The sequence below is a fragment of the Phodopus roborovskii genome, unplaced genomic scaffold (genome assembly GCF_943737965.1).
Source record: "Phodopus roborovskii unplaced genomic scaffold, PHOROB, whole genome shotgun sequence".
Lineage (NCBI taxonomy): Eukaryota > Metazoa > Chordata > Mammalia > Rodentia > Cricetidae > Phodopus > Phodopus roborovskii.
In genome coordinates, this window is record NW_026126511.1 from 52416466 (window position 1) to 52425908 (window position 9443).

General features: G+C 49.3%; 1 protein-coding gene across 1 annotated transcript in view; it reads right to left on the reverse strand.

Annotated features, from left to right (window-relative positions):
- Positions 1–7900, reverse strand: part of Spata13 (spermatogenesis associated 13) — a 122766-nt gene extending 114866 nt beyond the window's left edge. Inside the window, exon 1 of the mRNA XM_051195573.1 lies at positions 7748–7900. The gene's annotated coding sequence lies outside the window, so the exon portion shown is untranslated. The remainder of the gene's footprint in view (positions 1–7747) is intronic.
- Positions 7901–9443: the final 1543 nt, after the last annotated feature.

Sequence of the window (9443 nt, forward strand, 5' to 3'; positions counted from 1 at the left end):
TACACATAGTGCACAGATATACTTGCAAGCAAAACACCCATACACATAAAATAACTAAATCTTAAACAAACAACAACAACAACAAAAAAAAACTTTATTCATGACAAGAGAGAGAAAAGCCTTTCCTTGGGTCAAACTGCAGAGTTTGAATCAAAGTTCAGAGCACTTGGTTCACAACAGGTGTTCAGCAACAGCTGTCCATCCAATTGAGTAAAAAACCAGATGAAGTTGGAATGAATGTACACAGCTAGACATACAATGCAAAGACTATACACTCTTTCAAATAATGATAGGAACAGGTAATTTATACCATAACAGATCTGATGCCAAAGAGAGACCAGGTTAGACAGGTATGGAGGGAAAGTGACACTTGGTTTGGAGCAGTGCAGGCCTGGAGGCACTGGATACTGTCATCCATGCTTTAGGGCAGTGGTGCTCCCCAATACCAGGCTCTTGTCCCCTGTGCACAGCAGCATCTTCTGAATTGTGTCCCTGAGGGATGCTTGCAGGAATAGACATGGTGAGTCACAGTGTCTATGACACTTCCCAATTCTCAGAGCACAGCAGAGGGCCACAGGAGATCTGCAAACTGGTGTGCACTCGGTGTGGAGCACAGGGCCACTAAGAACTGCACCCGCTGCAGCGTCCTGTCACAAGCCATCAGGGCATTCAGGGACTCGTCCTCAAAACAACAACACTCCCAAGCCTTTTTTTTTTTTTTTCTACAGACAGATCCATCCACTTAACTTTCAACAGCCTGACTCCCCAAACTTGACTGTGTTGGGGTGCTTTCAAACAGGCCAATGCCTAGGTCTCATCACTGTTTTAGGTGTGATGACATACAATCAACTTTTGTTAATGACAGGTGATTCCAACAAGCAGCAGAGCTTCTGAAATCTTCAGCTGAGACAGTTACTGCTGGACATCATTGTGTATCCAAGAAACTTTTTCCCCATACTGCAGTACCAGGCCTAGTAAAGGCTTTTCCCAAATAAAATAATAATAATAATAATAAAAATAATGTAATCCCCCAAATGATGGCAGTTAGAAATGAGGGCTTTGGGGAATGAATGAGTAAGTCATGAACTGGATTAAGGACCATATAAAAAGAGCCTCCAGGGTACTGGAGAGGTGGCTTAGTCAGTGCTTGCCATGCAAGTATGAGGACTGAAGTTCATATCCACAGCACCCATGTAAAAAAACAAAACACAGTGTAGCACTGCATATCTGTAATCCCAGAGCCAGTGGAGGCTTCTTGGCTACCAGTCTAGGCAAATAAGTAACTCTAGGCTAGGGCCAGGGGCAGGATGTAGACCTCTGGCCTCTACACGTATGCATGTTCACACACACAAAACAGTGAGGGGTTTCAGAGAGCCATTGCCTGCCATTGGAACACATAATGCCCCTATTAGTCCCTTTCACCAGTTCTGCCCCGAGGCCACCACAAGAAGGCCCTTTCCAGACATCACACACCTGTGCCTTGATGTTCAGCTTCCCAGGCTCCAGGGACTGAGAGACGGTTCTCTTCTATGCGCTACAGTCTCTACAGCCTCTGCCGGTCTTAGCAGCACAGACAGTCTAGGGCGGCTTCCAGCTATGGCATCTGAGGCCAGAGAGGTTAACACCTTCACAAGATCACACAGCTGATAAGCAAGACACAAACCAGAAGGCCAAAGGACTGTGAAATGCAAGAAATCATCCTTCTTCCCTCACATGGCTGCTCGACTTGTCCTCTCTCAAGACGTTCAGGCTCCAGAGATTCCTGGCCAAGAGGCAGAAGCAAAATCGTCCTGCTCCCCAATGGACTTGGGTAAAAACTGATAACAGAATTAGGTACAACTCCAAGAGATGACACTGGGGAAGGAAGCTGGGTGTGTCACACACTCGGTGGTGTGCCTGGGGGTTTATGCCAAATCACAGTCATCCATCAATCCTATCAGATGCAGCTGGAGGGTTTTGACCTCTGCAGATCTGGATGTGTTTAAATTAGGTGTCAGATTTGCTTTTTATCTATTCCACATGAGCTAATTGGTTTGTTCAGTAATAAAATCTGTAGACACTTAAAAAAAAAAAAAAAGCTAAGAAATCATGGCAGCCAGAGGTGTTATGGTCATGAAGTAAAACTCCATTATGCAGTGACATGAAGCAGGGTAGGCAAAAGAGACAGGATGTCACAGGGAAGAAAAGAGCAAGCAATGTGGACAGCTAGCTGCTGGGCTGAGGGAATCCACCATGACTCAACAGTTGTGTATACAGGCGCCCAGGAAGCTCAAGGAACTGTATAGGGACAGCAAAAGACTGCTCACCTCAAATGTGTGAGGCCATCAGCAACTACAACAGAAAAGTAAAGCAGCTGCCCAGGATGCCCTGAAATTAAGCATCTTAGAGCCATGGCTGTCAGACACCTGAAACACACAGGTTTGTTATCATGCCCGGCATGCACAAGGCCCTGGGTTCCACCCCCAGTATCTCACACATAAAAAAGATAAACAAGAAAAATATTTGCAGGTTACTAGGTTGCACTCCCGAATGTCTATTCTATAGGTGTGGGAGCACCTCTAGGACTTTCTAACAAGTCCCCACACCTGGATCACAAAGTCACAACGAAGGTGAGTAGCCATGAGAAACAGCCCATGGGGGCCTGGCTGTCTCCACTCTAGTCTCTGCTTGTGCTGCCCTGAAGACCCTACCGACAGCCCGTGCTTCCTCATCTCATCTCCAGGAAGGCCTTCCTCATCTCCAGGAAGGCCTTCCTCATCTCCAGGAAGGCCCTCCCCTGTTTCGGAGCTCCTGGGAACCCCACTCCCTCCTGTGCTACTACCACACCATGTGCTCTTCACAACTGTGCGCACACACACACACACACACACACACACACACACACACACACACACACACACTCCCCTCCTGCTACACAAGCTGACGAACCTCTCCATGAAAACTGTTCCAGACGGATTAGGATCTAGCACATAAACACCACCCAATACATGTTAGGTACACGTGTCTCTGCAAACCAGCACAGACAACACGCCCACATGTGACTGTGACAGCAGGAGCCACAAGTCGGAATGTCTCCCCTCATCACTCACTGCACCATTCATGGATGAGAACATTACAGGGGAACACTCCATCCCTTGAAGGGAGGCAAGCAAGCACATTTCTAAAGCAGAGATTATTTTTCTTCTGCCACAGAGAAGTCCTAACCCATAAAGATGTGTGTAAAAGTACACATGTAAGCTGGGATGCAAGGTCCCTTTATCTCTAGCACGTATGGTGTGCTCAGCACCAAGGACTGATCTCTGACCATTTAATGGGACAGAACTGCAATGTTAGCACTCCGACACAACAGAATGCCTCATTTCTGTCACTTATACAGACTTTTTAAGAAGGTCTGGGCTGAGTACTCGGTCCATGGCATTACAGGCTTCCCATCTAGTGCTGTCACACAGCTTGGCTTCACCCTCTCCTTGTACCTGCTTCAGAGGTGAACAAAGACTCTCTCCTAGTTCAATACCATATATAGTAGGGTGCAGAGGTGTCACACCGTAACTAGGAGGGTCTGAGAAAGGTATGGTGGCCTAAGGAAGCTTCCTGCCCCTGAGGACCTTCCAAGTCTCTCCCCACTCCAAATCCCTGTCTGGCCTTGTCAAATCAATCTCTGATTCCTCTCCAGGGACAACAGCAAACTTACTCTGCCACCCCATTAAGGGGAAAGGCTAGCTCTTTCAACCCATTTAGATATGAAGAGTTCTCTGCAAGCTCATCAATTTTGTGGCTAAGTCCCAAGAGGGAGGTGGGGGGAAATTATGAGGCAGAACATGATTCCTGAAATCAGCAATGCCTGAGCTCCTCATTCCCCACAAAGTCACCCAGTGACACTGTTCCTGAGCCATGTGTGGCTGTTTTCTGATAAGTAAACCAGGTTCTTTAAGATGCTCATCAGCAGAGGTGACAGTATCACGTCACACTGGAATATGAATACCTGTATCCACCAAGGTGGACAATCTCAGCCACAGTAAATAGCCAGAATTACACAGAAAAGGCATTTGCAAATCTCAGCATTTGCCACACGGCCACAATTACTTGGGGGGGGGGTGGGCATAACAAGTATCACACCCTGGCAGGCCCAAAACAAAACAGATTATCCGGGCCCTCAAGCTCACAGGCCCTGCTCTCCTGCCCTGTTCTTTGTCTTTAGTTCAGTAAGCAGGAGGACCCACTGTGGTGGCATACTTGCCTCGGCAAACTGTAGGCTACAGTCACAGACCGATACACAGAAGAGTGCCCATGACAGACCATGGGGCTCTGGGCATGGCAGCTTCCCTGAACCCCAGATTGACTACAGAGCAGTGAAACCCAGCTGCTGCTATGTGAACCACACAGCACAGATGAAATGCACAGATGTGTTCTCCCTCCTCCCAAGGAGCCATGGGCACCCTTGCATGCTAACCATCTGAGTGCAGTGGGAAGTCCTGACATACAACCCCCACACACATACACCCTCGGGCCCTCAGGGCTGAACTCCATCTAGAAAGGCTGATTTGGAAGATGGGCACCACAGAAAACCAAGATCCTCAAGGTTCTCCAACGGTGCCCATGGGAGTCAATGCAGACGGCTGCAGTGAGAACCCAAATAAGGGCCTGAGTGCAGAGGCCAGCACCAACCAGGTCCCTATCCTCTGCCCTTTCTCCCCCGCACTGCTGTTTCATTCGAGGTACAGAGGTAATGAAAATCATGTCCAATCTTTGTGCTGATGCAGCTCTCTCAGGAAAGACAAAAGGCAAAACACATGGGTTGCTGATTTTGAAATTCCTGGGTGTGATATGGTCGGCCTCAAGAAAGCCATGTACCTTTGCTGTTCGATCCTGCTGCTCTGGGAATAATCATTCTTCTAGACACACCTGCATTTATGCATAATTCTGTAATGCCTTTACTCCAATTGTGCATCCCATGTCTCAAAAGCACACAGTTTCTTCTTAAATCCTTAAGGCTTTAGCCAAAAGAAGAAACCTACAGACGATGTCTACTCCAAATGTGTAGTTCCACTTAGCTATTTAGCTCAGAAAAAGAAAGGAAAATAAAGCTGCTTTCCACATCAATCTGTAGAGCCAGGGGTCCAAAGACCTGGGTCCCAGGGCCAGTTCTGGGGTTCGACAGCTGCCCTATGGATATGTCTGTTTCTGGGCTGGCTAGGCTTCCTGCTGTGTGGGCTCTAAGGTCCCTTCCAGCTAACAAAGTCCATAACTCCAGGAGTCTCCTTCTGTAAACTTGCCTCCTACGTGTAGATGTGAAGACTAACCAGGATATATCTGATCAAAACTAATGAGGGCCAGGCAGTGGTGGTACACTCCTTTAGTCCCAGCACTGGGGAGGCAGAGGCAGGTGGATCTCTGTGAGTTGGAGGCCAGCCTGATCTACACAGAGAAACCCTGTCTCAAAAAAAAAAAAAAAAAAAAAAAAAAAAAAAAAAAAAAAAAAAAGCAACAACAAAAAGACTATGTAATGAAATAGAAATGAAAAGACTCGCGAAACCGCATGGCTCTCAGAGGGAAGGCCACCCAACCCCCAGGTTCATTCTACTAAAGTGAAACTGAACTCCTGACACAGGAGCCAGTTAGCAATATACTTTTTATGATGTTTCCTTCCCTATGCCCTATGCTGAAGATGGGAAGCAGGCATGGATGAAGTGACACCCAGGCTTTCTGAAGGACATCAGCCATTTGACTTTCCCAGACACTGTCCTACAACAGTAGACTCTGCCCTAAACTGGCATACACTGCAAAATAAACAAAACATGTCAAACAATAACCTCATTTCCAAAGCTGAGTGCCAGGCCAGAGTTCAAGAAGTCACATGGCCCCATGAGAAGGTGGTCTAAGGACAGAGCCATAGCAAACAAGACTGTGGCAGGCTCACCTTCCCTGAGCAGCCATACCCTGTCCCATCTGCAAAAGGGGACAGCAGGAAATCTTCCTTTACAGGGACTGGAGGAGGATTTTAAATCAGTATTACTGTTTGGCACAGTGATAAATGCTATGTAATCATCATATTAATGTTGATAACGATATCACTCCAGGCGGGACTGCGTGTCCAATTCTATTTTAATAGGCACAGACAGACAAAGTGGAAGGCCTCCTGTGGAAATGCAACAGCTTCCTGACACTTCCAGGCTTTCAGGGAAAATAGTATGTCTGTGAAGTAACTCAGGGCTGACCAGGAAGGAGGAAAGTGAACTTAAATGGTGTTCTTGGCCTGGGGTGTGTGTGTGGGGGGGGCAGGCACAAGAGGGATCTGAGACCCAGTGAGCTCTGGGAAGGCCACCAAAGCACTGGCAGGCTGTGCCTGGGAGAAGTACTTGTCAGGAAGAAGCAGGTTAAAAAGGCAGAAAACAGTGCCGGGTTGGGCGGGGGTGGGGGGGTGTTACACACAGGTCACAAATAAAGGACAGGCTTACTCACTAATGGGGGGCCAACTGTGCAAATTTCACTCACCAAGGAGGTGAGTGAAAAATTAAAACACTGGATGGGAAGCAACAGCCCTTCGGCTCTAGAGGATGGGGGAGGGGCAGAGAACAAGGTTCAGCCCCACATGGTGGGGTGCATAATTAACCCGTACCGGGGGAACAATGCGGTGAGGAAGTTTGAAAGGGGTCGGAGAGCAGAAAGAGAAAGGGAGCGTTTGTTAGGAAAGGTTGGGGGGGGGATAGTGAGGGAAAAAAGCAAACGGTGAAATTTCTGTGCTTTCAGAGTGGGATCAAAAAAAGATGAGCAAAAACCTAGGTCTGGAGAAGTTAGAAAATACTAGACAACAGAAATGGAGTAAAAAGAGCCCGAAAACTCGTGGTGGGGAGGGAAAGATACGGCTCTGGGAAGCCTTAGTAACCAGCAGTGAATAAATTCAAATTACCATTCTACTTATCAATGCCAAGATCCCATGCTGGGCAGCAACTATAGTAGCTCGGCTCGCTTGTGTTTGGTTCGGTTAGTTGTGGAGATTTTTGGTTTGTTTGTTTGTTTGTTTTACTAGGAGAAGAAATTTGCTCCGGCTCTTTAACTTTACTGTGGCCCGCCAGCACAAGCCACCTGAATTCCTCTCCGACGCCTGTTGCAGCCCTACCTTCCTGAGACTGGCCAGTATAGCAATTCCCCATATCCTCAACAAAATTGGAGCCAAACCAACTCTGCCAACTCACTCTCTATGAACGTGACGACAGAGTCCCGAAGTCTTTCTTCCAGGGTGAGCCCCAGCAGGGGCTAGGGGATAAATCTGCTTTCTAATCCAAGTGCTCCAACCAAAGGCAACCCCTCAAGCCCCTCCATGCACAGGTCACGCCCTCTGAGGAAGGAAACGTTCAAGGGGCCAGTGGCGGCCAACCTTTGTCCGTCGTCCCGGCGCAACCCCGCAGCCCGCCCTTCCAGCAGGGAGAGCGAGTGGATAGAGTTTCAGGGTAATCCCTTACCGGTCCTGGGGGGGGGGGAAAGCCACCAGCTCTAACAACACATCGCGCCCTCCCGGGGGGGGCGCTGCCGAGAGAGCTCAGTGGTACCGAGCAGCCGCTACCAGGAGGATCGCACACAGTGGCGCAACAGGTGAGCAGCCCGGTCCGGTCCCACGAGCCGCTCAAGCAGGAGCTGGCAGTGGGACACCCTCAGGTCACGAAGACCGTCCTTGGCGCTCAGTTCCTCCGCGATGCCCACCCGAGAGCCCCCGTCCCGCAGAGCCGAGCGCCTCCCTGGGAAGTCTCACCTCGGCGATCCTCACTTCCACCGAAGCTCCAAAGCCCGCATACCCAAGAAGCCCTGCACGCCGGCCAGTTCCAGCGCGTATGCAGCCGCGAGCTCGCCAGGCTCTGCGCGCCGTGGCCTCCACAGAAAGAGCAGCGTAGATTCCGCCCTCCCGCGTTTAGCCGCCTCCTCCCACGGGCCACGCCCCCAGCCCGCTCCCGAAGCCACGCCCACACACTGCTCCCCTGAAGCCACGCCCCGAGCCCGCTGGGGGCGGGGGCTGTCTTCGCCCCTGCTCCGCCATCCTTCTCTGCCGGGGGGGGGGGGGGGTCACGCTCCCAGCTCATCTTCCCTTAAACCTCGCCCCTACCCACTGTAGATTTTTCCCTCAACCACGCCCCAGCAGCGCACTCTGTGCCCACCGCCCCATACCTCGCCAGGCCACGCCCTTGGCCTTAAAAGACACCCCTCAACCTAACTCACTTCGTGCCCCGCCTCTCACCATGCCCCTGGCACATTCTCCCTCCACCTCCCACCCCATCCCCCACCTCCAGGTTGTGCCTCCTTGCCACTCTCTCCAAGTCATACCTCCGCCCCTTTATCCCTACCACCCTCTCTAGCCACTCCTCTTTCGCCTCTCAGCTTCCAAAAAGGCTCCACCCCCACTCCCCGTAAGCCCCGGACTGTGTGGACCACACTTCCCAGCCCCACTAGAGATCACCGTGTCTACTCACGCACTACTCACCCACTGGTTCTTACTGCTCCTTACCAGCCAACTCCCCAGCCCATCGAGGGTGAGAGCAGCTCCGTCGCCTGGGCGACCGCCTGACGCCCACTGCTCCCCTTCTGCAGGGCTCGCACACTCTGCTCAGGCTTATGGCTGTTCTCTGAGCGGGCTCGCCTTTTGAGTCCAAGGAAACTGGGCTGAAGATGCTTTGACCTTCCGTTTTTCCAAGGGCCTGAACTATGAACTTTCTCAAAGAACTTTTCTTACTTGGCTCAACTGAAACTGCAGAGGAAAGACAGCCCTTCTGTACCAGGATCTGTGATAGCCGCTCCCCCCTTCCCAAAATGCACTGTAGTTATTTCTGAGGAATTCATAGAACAAGAACATTCTTTTAAAACATGTGGTTTACTGAGAGGATTCCTTTGAATTCCTTTAAATAAGCCGCATGATTGTTCTAAATATTACAAACTAACTTATAACCAAAGAATAATCTCTTTTAGACAAAAGAATATATAAAGGCATATACCAATAAAAAGTCTAAATTAACGTTAAGTATATTTGAATACAAAATTTTGTTCCTTTGAAAATCTCATATAACATATTTTGATCATATTCACGCTCATTCCTCCCCAGCTCTTGTTTATGTCTGTCTATCTATGTGCATGTGTGTCTCTGTGAGTGAGTATATTCCATTTGTGTGGCAGGCCAAAATGAGTCAGATCCCTTGGAGCTGGAGTTAGAGGTGATTGTGAACCTTCTAATGTAGGTGCTGGGAGCCAAGCTGTAGTCTTCTGGAAGAAGAGGAACTGTGCTTACCCCTTGAGTCATCTCTCCAGCCCTAAATTAATTTTTGTAAGCTCTTTTTTTGTTTGTTTTTGTTTGTTTGTTTGTTTTTAGGTTTTTCAAGGCAAGTTTTCTTTGTATAGCTCTGGCTGTCCTGGAACTAGCTCTATAACCAGACTGGCCTTGAACTCATAGAGATCTGCCTGCC